The sequence below is a fragment of the Panulirus ornatus genome, chromosome 67 (genome assembly GCF_036320965.1).
Source record: "Panulirus ornatus isolate Po-2019 chromosome 67, ASM3632096v1, whole genome shotgun sequence".
Lineage (NCBI taxonomy): Eukaryota > Metazoa > Arthropoda > Malacostraca > Decapoda > Palinuridae > Panulirus > Panulirus ornatus.
The window spans coordinates 6,418,621-6,431,988 of NC_092290.1; the positions used below are offsets into that span (position 1 = coordinate 6,418,621).

Below are 13,368 nucleotides of genomic sequence, written 5' to 3' on the forward strand. Positions count from 1 at the left end.
CAGTCAGTCAGTCAGGCGGCAGTGGAGCATGAGGGCACCCGGTGGGTATGTGGCCAGTTATACCCAGCGGTGGCGCTGGTCTTGCTCTCCTCCTGCAGATCTTCCCTCCTCCTCCGCCACCGTCTTGACCGTCCCTCACACACCGTTACTCTGCACTCGCAAATTACCTCTCTCTCTCTCTCTCTCTCTCTCTCTCTCTCTCTCTCTCTCTCTCTCTCTCTCTCTCTCTCTCATCTGCCTCACGCCTCCCTCACTCGTCTCATCCGGTCACTCTCCCCAGCACCAGGCTACACTCCCACATCCCCCACCTTCCCTCACTGCATGCCCCCAGTCACTCCTGGGTCAACTTGGGTCAATCCCTGACCTTTTTTCCCAATCAATCTTTAACAATCTATAGCCTCTTCCACCTACATGTATCCTTCTTCTTCTTCTTCCTCTGATCATGGCCTTTCTCTCCCTCAACCCCTTAACCCTCCTCCTCTCTCATGCAGACATCACTCGGGAGAACTCTCGCGACCCGTCTACCACGAAAGCCACAGACGGTCAGCACTACTGACGACCACGCCATCCTAAGACCTGTCGTGCCGTCGTGCTCAAAAGTCGTCATACCATCGTGCTCAGGGGTCGTAACGTCGTGCTCAAAGGTCGTACCGTCGAGTTCAAGGGTCGTCGTACCATCGTGCTCAAGGGTCGTCATACCATCGTGCTCAAGGGACGTACCGTCGAGTTCAAGAGTCGTATACCGTTGTGGTCAAGGGTCGCCATACCATCGTACTCAAGGGCCGTACATCATCGTGCACAAGGGTCGTAGTACCATCAAGCTCAAGGGTCGCATACCGTCGTGCTCAAGGGTCGTAACACCATCACAGCCGAGGTACGTACCGTCGTATTCAAGGTTCGTACCATTCTGATCCAAGCGGCCAAGTGAGGCGACCACAAAGGCAATGAAATTGGAGGAGCAACGTTTTACCTCGACCGAATGACTCTCCCACCTCCCTCCCTCAAGCCCCACAATACTACAATACCACGTAACACAACGCTCCCACAATACCACAATACTCCTGAAATAAATAACCCGTGCCACAATGCTTCTCTTCCTCCACCTCCCTCCTCCCTAACGCCTATCTCCATGTTTATCAGACACGACACAGCGCCTCCTCCTCCCACCATCGCCGTTGCACAACACTGCTGGAGAACCTTTCGGTTGTGGTTCATTCTCCGGGGCGACTAAGACACCCAGCGATGATGAGAATTCTGGAGACAAGTGAAGGCCTAATTAAACCACCTGATGAGGCAAAATGCATGCAATAATGACCTAATTAAACCGATACACAAGGACGTTAAGTCAATAATGACCTAATTACACCGATACACAAGGACGATAATATATCAATTGGGAAAAAAAAGGAAATGAAACTGAATCTACATTTTCGAAACGAGTTCATTAAACTCTTTGACCTTGGCGGTACGACCAGAGAGTAAAACGAAGTTACGACCCCATGAATACGACGGGACGACTCCATCGGTACGGATGGAGTGACCTGCGACCTAACCCCTTAAGAGATCGGGGTCAAGTGCCCAGTCATGTCACCCAAGTGCCACGGGTCGTACGTCGTGCCAGACCCGTGTACTACCGTCAAGTCTGAATGGGTCGTGTCGTCGTGCTTGGGAGTGGGGGGGTGTGGGTCGTACCGTCATGCTCACCGGGTTACGAAAGCGACAGTTAATGTCCCGTCTGCTGGCAACAGGTGGCGTAAACACACAACGTCATCAGAGACGCTTGTGTGATGACGTAACATTTAATACACTTTCCTCCCTCCCTAAAAAAAAAAAAAAAAAAAAAAAAAAAAAAAAAAAAAAATCATTAAAAATAAAATAATTGATCTTGGAAATGGCTAGTATATATATATATATATATATATATATATATATATATATATATATATATATATATATATATATATATATATATATATATTCCTATGAGTCCACGGGGCAAATGAAACACGACAAGTTCCCAAGAGCAATTTCGTGTAATAATCACATCATCAGGGGGAGACACAAGAGAGAAATATAACAGTCAGTTGATATATACTGCCAGCCTCAGAGGCTCGGTCTCCTGAATTCCAGCAACGTTCAGAACTTGCAACGGTTGTGCAACGTCTCCCACCACCACCACCACCTCGCCACACGCTGGTTCAGCAAACTGGACCACACCCTTGATAAAGATCCGTGAAAGTTTTACGACATGAATTGCGTTCCATGCATAACGATCTTCCAGGATCTTGAATACGTCCGGTCCTCAACAGCTTCCAGGATTATGGATGCGTCATCAGGTCTTAACTTCTTCCAGGACCATTAATACATCAAGTCTGTGCTCTTCCAAGACCATTAATACATCAAGTCTGTACTCTTCCAGGATCATAAATACATCAGGTCTTTACTCTTCCAGGATCATAAATACATCAGGTCTGTACTCTTCCAGGATCATTAATACATCATCAAGTCTCTACTCTTCCAGGGTTATATACACATCAGGTCCCTGACTCTTCCAGGATCATTCATACATAAAGTCTCAGCCACCTCCAGGATCGAGGATGCATCTTGTCTCAGCTCCCAAGTTCCTCAGCAGCCGTCATTCAATACCCAGCAACATCCATGAATTCTCGCAACGGGTTCCTTTCTCTGTCTCGACCCCAACGCCATTGGCATAAGTTACCCTCAACTAAGGCGAGTGTTGCCATACGATATAAGCGTTAGGGACTGGATCATACTACCTCAAAGGGACGCCTTTCCGGGAAGCTATTCAGTGGCTGCGGTGTGTGGCAAGAGGTTACTGCGTGTTCTGGAATGAATCCAGCCGCTGGAAAAACACATCCAGTCATTTCAACATAGCAGAATTGCGAAGGGTCTCCAGTAAACGTCCCTACTTTAAGACTATGATGTACGTATATTCATATACTTTTGTCACTGCTGGAGCTAATTCAGTGACCCATTTATTATTATCATTATCACTATTATAATTACCATTATTATTATTATTATTATTATTATTATTATTATTATCATTATCATAAAGGCAGCAAGTATGATGTATGTACATGTGTATATATGTATATGTCTGTGTATGTATATATATGTATACGTTGAAATGTATAGGCGTGTTTATGTGCGTGTATGGACATGTATGTATATACACATGTGTATGTGGGGGGGTTGGGCCATTGTTTTCGTCTATTTCCTTGCGCTACCTCGCTAACGCGGGAGACAGCGACAAAGTATAATAATAAATATCATTATCACCACCACTACTACAACGACTATCATAATGCAAACCCTCTATCCTTACATGTAGAACGGAGGATACATACCTATGCTACAACCTGCCAAAACCACACATGCAACTGAGGACAGTCTGTACACAACATAAACCAGGCCTCCAGCACTCAGAATGGACCAACACAGTACATTTGCTAACAGAGTTCAGTTAACTTTACTGTAAAAAAAAAACTTAATATGGAGTGGCTGGTGGCGGACGTTACATCTTATCGGAACGAGCCACATCAAGTGAACCCTTCTAGCTCCATGGTCCCTTTATGTACCAGTAGCGAGATAAAGGCCATATGGTCGAACCCTGTCGGACCATTACGTCCGTAGCCATTCTCCTACCCGTTCTTCAACCAGCGAGCAACATGCGAGGTCTCGCAAGTTTCTCACTTCCACGAATTCACGATTTCTGTCTGGAAGTACGGAACCAGCGTCTTGGTACCCGGGTGGCGCTCGTTAACGACAGGAGCCAACTCCATTCCCCCCTTTTTTTTTTCCTTTTTTACGATCAAAGAGCAGAGCAGGGAAGCCAAGATCGACTTCTCCCCCAGGCGCGCTTCCGAGCGAATTACCGAGAACTGAATACAGGTCAGTAGTAGCATTCGCCGCCACCTGCTGGGCGAGGACAACTTTTATCTCCGCATCACTTCCTGGTTCCCATGCGATGGCCTCCCATTGTGATCTACTCCTACCAAACACACCTCCACTCCCCCACCCACGGTTCTCTCCTGAAGCGGAGGTGTGTCTGTGTAGCAACCAAAGTATATACTAGCTTTTGTATACTCTTATCCTTCCTTGCAGAGCACAATGTAACAATAAGACTGATAAGAGGTTGGTACCCTTCCTTCTGAGGGTCTAGTGTGTCTTTGTTCTCACCATTAATGAGGGTTCTATAATGAGTTCCTGAACTCAATACCTGAAGATGAGGGTAAGGCCCCATACTGGATCACGCAGCAAGACTCCAACGCCAGGTACCTTGGGGGGGTACTTCCATCTCTGATGCGTTCCTCCTCCCTCCTCCTCCTCTCAATTATCGTCCCCCTTAGGCAAATTCCACACCTTACCGACACACTGCCGCTGTATCAATACCCGAGACCAAAGTGGGTGGACGGTCAACGCGGGAACCACAGGAGACAAGGACATGATGGAGTATAGGAGGGGGGCGTCACAATGATGGTAAAGGGAGCCATGTTACTGCTGTCTACCGTTACAGTTATTGCTGCCTCATCGCTCTCATGTAAGGACCACGATGACAAAAAAGAGAGAAAAAAGGTTCACCACCAACGTGTCTGTCTCCTGCAATAACTTGAGACATCTAACGTCAAATACACCACACACAAAACCTGAGAGCTACGTCTCCTGAGTCAACATCCAATTTCGACAAACGATTGACGAGTGCCGAATTGACATAAGAGATTTCACAGCAGATAATGAGCAGTTCCTCCCCGAGGGGTTGCGGAGGATAAAACAAGTCTCACTTCACTACCAGTACCAATGGATCCATACCAATCCTCGTGTGGATGTCCCACAGGTCTGATGGTTCACGCACACACACACACACACACTAATTTTCAAAGATGTCTGTTGGAGGAACATCACATGACAATACTGACTTGGGCGTCCGTCATTACTTCAACTTCCAACTCTCCCAGTGAAGCACCGTCAGTAGTCAGCAAGTCAATTACATGGATGAAGAAGATCAGCGGTTCCCGGACTGAACACCTACGGAACGCCACACGTTTAAGTCTTATGAAGAATTCGCATTGGCTGGAAAGACATGTGTAATCCACATGTGGAGTGACCAACGAACTCACATTGGCTGGAAAGACGTGTGTAATCCACATGGGAAGTGACCAGCGAACTCACACTGGCTGGAAAGACGTGTGTAATCCACATGGGGAGTGACCAACGAACTCACACTGGCTGGAAAGACGTGTGTAATCCACATGGGGAGTGACCAACGAACTCACACTGGCTGGAAAGACGTGTGTAATCCACATGAGGAGTGACCAACGAACTCACACTGGCTGGAAAGACGTGTGTAATCCACATGAGGAGTGACCAACGAACTCACACTGGCTGGAAAGACGTGTGTAATCCACATGAAGAGTGACCAGCGAACTTACTCTTATAGACTCACCTAGTGCGTGATTTCCAAGCAAGGACACCTGAACACGCAAGCTCGCTGGTTCACAACCCCAACGCAATTCAACTCTAGAGACGGGACGACTCGATCCTTCAGCACGACAGTACGATTCCTTTAAAGACGACAGTGCGACCATCAGGTACGACGGGGCGGTTCGACCCGTCAGCACGACAGTACGATGCCTCTAAAGACGACAGTGCGACCATCAGGTACGACGGGGCGGTTCGACCCTTCAGCACGGCAGTACGACCACCATTAGGGTCAATGCTCTGGTCTCTGACCCTTTGAAGCTTAAGGTCAGAAGCCATCATCACACCCGCAAGGCATACCTTCATGCATGAGTCGTACCTTAACGAAGCCCAGTAAGTGGTCGTTCGTGCTCAAGGGTCGTACACTACCCGGGCTCCATATGGGAGGTGGAGGTGGGGGGTAGTTAAACAACGTTGCAGGAGAGCACGTACTACCACAAGCCAGGTGCGTCGTAATGGGTCGATGGTCACTACGTCATCAAGCGGATTTGCCAAGTCACTCTGCCAACTGGGTAATCAAAATTCCTTTAAGAGCCTTGCACTTGCCCGCCCCAACTACCAATTATCGTCAGCCAAAAAAAAGGGTCCTTGGGTGACACTATGAAACCATTCATAGGTTCCAAGCCTCTTTCCGTTTAAATGTACGCCCTTTGCGCCTTAGTTAAAGGGGGTTACGTAACCCCTTGTCAATGGAGACAATTTCTTTTTCCTTTAGAATGAACCTATTTCTTTTTATTTCTACACTATTAAGTCTTGCTAAAAATGAGGCAGCTTTGAGCGAACCTCATGCATAGAAGCGGTGTCCTGTTTAAACCATACGGCTAAGCGGCAATATATACCTTACACAATACGGTCATATGGATATATATACCTTAAACAATACGTCCCAATGGATAGACACCTTATATAATAATACCCAATGGATATATATACACTTTAAATAATACGGCCCTATGAATATATACCTCAAATCATACGGCCCAGTGGGGTATATATACCTTAACCAATACGGCCTAATGGATACATATATAACTTCTGCTGCTTAGAAGACATCTCACGCGCCCCGCGCCCCCTAACCCCCTCTCTATGAGTCTTCAACAACAACACCCCCCAACCTGAGGGAGGGACCATGTAACCCACCCACCCACCCACCAAGGTTAGGAAGCCACGGTCTAACACATCGAGTTTTCTATCCATAACTCCAGCATTCGGGGGGGAAGAGGAGGAGGTGTGGGTGCCTTTAACCGTGTGGCGTAACGTTTAACTACGCCACAGTTCATGAGTAGGTTAAGGTTTACTGGCCCCCCTCTCATAACACTTGAAGTATTTATGTTAACATTGGAGTATTTACGTGTTCTCTGGGGCATGACGGGGACGACCTTTGCGCATGACGGTACGACCGGTGAGCATGACTGGGGGGGTATAGAGATCATATGGCGGTCTGGCCTAGAAGCAGGTTCCTTTGAGGGTCTTGTCGGAAAAAAGCCCCGGGTCATCCAACCCATAAGTCGTACGGTCGTACTCGGAGGGTCGTACCGTCGTGCTCAGGTGGTAGTATGGTCGTGGCTCAAGGGGTCGTATTGTCGTGCTCAAGGGGTGTCTTACGGTTGTGCTTGGAGGGGGGTTGTACCGTCGTGCTTGGAGGATCGTACCGTCGTGCCTAGGTGGTCGCTTCGTCGTGCTCGGAGGGTTGTACCGTCGTGCTCAAGGGGTCGTACCGTCGTGCTCAAGGGGTCGTACCGTCATGCTCAAAGGCTCGAACCACCATGCTCAAAGTTATCATAGCACAAGGAAGCTTCAGGAACTAACGAGCGAAGAAAACGAAAGGAATGGGGTTTTGATGGGAGACTCACGTAAACCATACATGGACTCGCCCGGGTCAAGGGGAGGAACATGTCTACTCACCCTCCGACGCAACATATAAACCCCTCTATAACCTTCACCATGCCGTCAAAAACACAACACATAACTCTACAACTCTTTATGAGGCAACACATTACATCAACTATTTCACCTTAACCACAATACTGCGACCAGAAAACATACACATAAATCAAAGTCAGACACAACAATGATTAAGCAGAAATTGGTTCGGTTACTTCAGGTCTTATCTAAACGTTTTCCATCTATTCTAAATGCCTCAAGTTGACCAACTAATAAATATAAGACGCAATTCTCTTTTTTTTAACTATATATATATATTCTTTTCCGTTGGGGGGGCCCCAGTCACGTACGTTAACTCCACATCAAGGACGAGCCTTAATTGAAATACAGAGAGGGGTTAATGAATGGGAAATACAGGAGACAAGGGGAGAAAATATTGACGATTTCATATCCAATCATTTCAATAACTCTTAACTTTGCTCCTGTCGACCGTTAAGTTTCACCAAATTCATCACTGAATTTCCGTGGTGTTGATCCGCTCCAATGCCCGACAAGTGGTCAGTTTGTATGTCGATCTAAAAGGAATATCAGAATTACCCTCAAAACGTCGGGTGATCAAGACATTGACACATGGTAACCTTCAACACAGATATGTACGAAAACAGAAACTAATTTCATCTAAAATCTTATGTAAATGGGATCTAAAACATCCAAATTAAATCCTCACAAAAGTCGACTATTTTCGCCCTTCCATGAACCTCTCTATGTTTCAATTAAGGTCGGGCCTTGAAGTGGACTTTTGTCCTTGACTGAAGCCTCCAACGTAAAATATATATATATATATATATATATATATATATATATATATATATATATATATATATATATATATATATATATATACACACACACACAAACAGAACCTGATATATGTGTGTATATGTGTGAAAATTACGCTGAAATGGAGAGAAAAAAAATTGAAGATAATTCTATCCACTGTTCAGACTTTTCCACCTCAATTTTGACTCCCGGCACACAAGTGGTAACGCCAGCCAGGCCAACCCAGCCCACGTTAGGGTGGGGTTGCCTGCATTCTCTCCATTGTGATCACGTGGTCCAGTGCACCGAGGTGGTCGTGCTGGGCCCTCACTCTCGCCTGCCTTCCTTCCCCCCTGGTGCAGTGTTTACACGCACCCGTCATGCTTCCACCTCCCCCCCCCCTTCCCCCTATCCCCCACTATGTGGATCTGGGTCAACATAACACACGAGTGACTGGTCTGTACGTCAGCAAAAATAACAACAACTTTGGAGTCGAACATGGTGTACTGAGGTTAACGGTTGTAAACAAACCCTTCCCCCGCTTAAGGTGTTATTCTTTCTGTAACTATCGAGTAACGCCTAAATCTTATAACCATATCCTGAGGGAATGTCTTGGTCAAATCTTGAAGTGCAGTCTTGGTCATATCTTAAAGGAATGTCTTGGTTATATCTTAAAGGAATGTCTTGGTCATATCTTAAAGGAATGTCTTGGTCATATCTTAAAGGAATGTCTTGGTCATATCTTAAAGGAATGTCTAGGGTATATCTTAAAGGAATGTCTTAGTTTTATCTTAAAGGAATGTCATGGGTATATCTTAAAGGAATGTCTTGGTCATATCTTAAAAGAATGTCATAGTTATACCTTCAGGAAATCTTACAATCATGTCTACAAGCAATATCGTGGTTATATTTTAACTGGAAACTTATGATTATATCTTCAAAGTCATGGTTTTTATCTGAAGCTGAATGTAACTTAGAATCAAATCTTAAATGAATGTCATGGACACGTCTTAAAGGGAATGTTACTATCATAAAAGAATGTCATGGTTATATCTTAAAAGAACACCATCATTCATTACTACACATGGAAACGCGAGGAGAAACAAAAAGCCACAGTATCATTACTAACTCTTCAAGTACACACACACACACACACACACAAACGACACAACCATTAGTATTCATGAGTCAGATATTCCCACACATGTTTTAAAGACCACAATACAACACTGCATTACTACAACCGCTCCAATTACCTCTCCAAAGAGCGTCACCTCTAGTGGCGGTTTTTAGAAAGTCATGTCGTACATACTATATATATATATATATATATATATATATATATATATATATATATATATATATATACGAACAAAGTGCATATGGACGCGCATCTTCATATATATATATATATATATATATATATATATATATATATATATATATATACGAATTAAGTCGCTCGCCGGGGGTTTTTGGAGGGAAAATATTCAAAACCTCCTCTAATAAAACAGTGTTTGTAGGCAAGGTGCCACTACCATAGTGAGGCATATTTGCACGGCTCTTGGGCACGACAGATGGGAGAGACTGAGGGGTCGACTTGGATCAAGGGCGGGCGTGACCATCTGACTCGATCTTCTACGGCTATCGTACGCTAGGATCGTACCGTCGTGCTCAAGGGTCGTTGATCAACGCCGCTGTGCCCCTGGGCAGCACCGTGGTTTTCCGTGGATCTTAACCATCGTGTGCTCAAGGCTCGTACCGTCGGGCTTGAAGGTCGGGCCCCGCCGCGCTAAAATACCGACTGGCGACACTTTGCCAGCGAGGGAGGAAAACCTAACATAATGCTCATGACACACGCCAACACGATTGGTAAACATCTGCAAAGCAGTAAAAAAACACAGACACATCTATCTATCTATCTAATCTACCTATCTTCCTATCTATCTATCTATATAATTTTCTATGATAGATTTTTATCTTTTCGTTTTCTGCACAAATTAAAATTTCTATTGAATACTACCATCATATATGACTATCTCGAAATCAAAAGCCAGTAACATAAATGTTATATCATTTCTAACTTATTTTCTAGGTTATATTTTGTATCAATAAACTTTCACGCTTTTTCAGACCATGCCAGCTTTCTGTTGCAAATCTTGTTTTCCTTCCTTCACCATAAAAAAAAAAATCCTTTCAGTGCATGATACAAAATTTTGTTTGCCTTCCTTCACCTTTAAAATCTCGACTTTTTCATTGCATGATGCAACACGACAAGTCACCATCATCCCACTGCATGTTTCACCTACTACTACTTCCAACCGGTTAGGCAAGTGTTAGTATTACGAAAGAATAAAATGTGGGACGTTTTCGATTAGATAAGAGTGACCAGAGTGACACCAAATGCATTCAAGTGGGTTTAATTCCCCATAAGAAAAAAAATCGTACTTCTCTTAATCTAAATCCTAAGTGAAAAGAATATTTGTATATCCTAGTGGTTAACATTAGATAGAGTGACCAGAGTGACACCAAATGCATTCAAGTGGGTTTAATTCCCCATAAAAAAAAGAAATCGTACTTCTCTTAATCTAAATCCTGAGTGAAAAGAATATCTGTATATCCTAGTGGTTAACAAATCTCGCGAGCTACTGCTCGAATAGCCAGCCTAGCCACACGCGCCAACCCAAGCGTCTACCTACCCTAGCCTAACAAAGGACGTCAACAAAGCGAATAATCTTCTCTCTACTGCGCCTCCCATCTAACATTAGGAACGGAAACAACTTCCTCATTTAACCGATAGAAAAACAATGAGGCAGGCTGCCTAAGCGGGCAAACAGGCTCGCTGCTGCTTCTGCTGCTGCTCCATCCTCCCTCTGATGTGTGTTGTTCAAGGGTGGACGAGCGACGCTAGAAGACCCAAGGCTTCCTGGAAAAGACGCCGTTAAGAAGACGTCTGCCTCAAATCAACTCCGGCTGGGAACCTTCCACGTTACTTCTCACTCACCTTGGCAAACAATAACTTAAGGTAGAGACCTAAGGCCAAAACGAATTCTATTTTTACATGAAAAAAAATATATATTCATACAAGCTACGTCAAATGGCGAAGGCCTCGAAGATTGACGCCGTGTTAAAACTTCAAAAGCCGAATCATTGCTCAAAGTGGGGTTACAAAATTGCAGATGCCTATGCCACGGAGAGCAGAAAAACTTGCCTTTATGGTATCAACCTCACCAGTTTCAACATCTTCCACAATGCTTGCGCAATGACTACCATCTGCTTGCTGTATTTAGATGCTTATAAGGACAAAATTATATTTAGAAAATCAGAGATTATCCCTTAAAATGATTGGCATTAACCTTTAGAATCTAAATTACATAAAATTAAAGAGCCTATACAATAACTGTACGGCTGACTACACATTTCACCATCGCTACGAAGCGTGAGCGAGAATTTGAATACCATCCCAGGTTCGAATCTTCAAAGACAAGATCCTACAGGATCCCCAGATATCCTTACCATGACCTCTGGCCACCATCTTGAGGTCGCCACGGCCTACCCACGCTTGCTGCCCACGTACAACTCATTCTCAGTCTCCATCCCTACCATGAAGTTCGCTTCATGGATGTTAAAGAACGCTTACATGCCAAAGCAGAGAGGCCATCGTAGGGCGAAGGACGATGTTATATAAACAGCCACGACTGTGTATCAGATCAGTCAAAGCCCAATCAGTTCTTGGACTCCTTTTTAAAAGCGAAGGGTAAAGGGATCCACTGAAAAATCGCCCCTGTAATTATGTTAAGGCTAGGTTCAAGGGTACTAAAATGTCCTAACTTAGCCTAGGGAAAACAGCTGGAAAGTTGGGGGGGTTGTTCAATCTTCACAGGTGATTCGGTCAAAAGGCAAAGGCATCAACGTGCACAAAGATCGTACCTCAGTGCCAAGCGGTCGTACTGTCGTACACAAGGGTCGTACCGTTGTGCTCAAGGGCTGTTCCGTCGTGCGCAAGGGTTCAACTATATCAGAATCTACAAATGACAACACGAAAACCCTAGGAATAACCTGCAGGTCGACTGTGGGGAGCAGAGAGTACATACGTCAGATCTGCAGGTCGACTGTGGGGAGCAGAGAGTACATACGCCAGATCTGCAGGTCGACTGTGGGGAGCAAAGAGTACATACACCAGATCCGCAGGTCGACTGTGGGGAGCAAAGAGAACACACCAGATCTGCAGGTCGACTGTTGGGGAGCAAAGAGTACATAGACCAGATCGAGCAAAGAGTACATAGACCAGATCCGCAGGTCGACTGTGGGGAGCAGAGAACATACACCAGATCCGCAAGTCGACTGTGGGGAGCAGAGAGTACATACGTCAGATCCGCAGGTCGACTGTGGGGAGCAGAGAACATACACCAGATCCGCTAACCTGATCTACTCACTGAAACACGTTTCCTCACAACCCACCTAGTCACGGGAGGTGGGAGGGTCAGACAACGGTGGTGGGGACCTCCTCGTCCACCACCTCTCTAATAATGACCACAGACAACCTAAGCTGACCTGGAATGTGTGGACGGGTACGCTGACCTGAGATGGGTCATTTCCACTTGGGCTGCGAGGAGACCTGGCCGGCTTAATTAAAGGTCGAAGGGCACCAAGCGCGGCGGTCAGTTGTGGGTGTTGGTTTGGAGGCACACGAAGAGCATAACAGAAGATCAGACAGTCTACGATGACGAAGTTAACCGCTGGAGGATGGTAGGAATAGTCGTCTATCCCTCATCTATAAAGAGGAAGACGAGACGGTTCAGTAAAGTGGGTGGGGAGTTTGCATGTTCAACACTACCGTCTCCCCTAGACGATTGACCACTCACAGGGTGAATAATGGAAGCTCGAACATGGAACAGCTCTCCCTCCTTCAGGTTTCGCCTCTGAGAGAATTCACCGCACGTCTGGTATGCCCAACGGAAAGCGTCCCTTTACCTCGAGGATTTGCGAATACCTCTCCTCTTCGTTCCACCTTAAGTCTTCGGCCAAAAACATCTCTGACGACTTCTTTCCTATTCCCTATCCTATCCTGTCTCATTCTGACACACGACTTGCCTAGCCTAACACTCAGGTGTACTGAAGGGTAAGCCTAGCCTAACTGGGTGTACTGAAGGGTAAGCCTAG

At 45.5% G+C, this 13,368-nt stretch overlaps 1 protein-coding gene across 2 annotated transcripts in view; it reads right to left on the minus strand.

The window, feature by feature from the left end:
• Positions 1-13,368, minus strand: part of LOC139747117 (metalloreductase STEAP4-like) — a 76,958-nt gene that overhangs the window by 46,410 nt on the left and 17,180 nt on the right. The window lies entirely within an intron of this gene.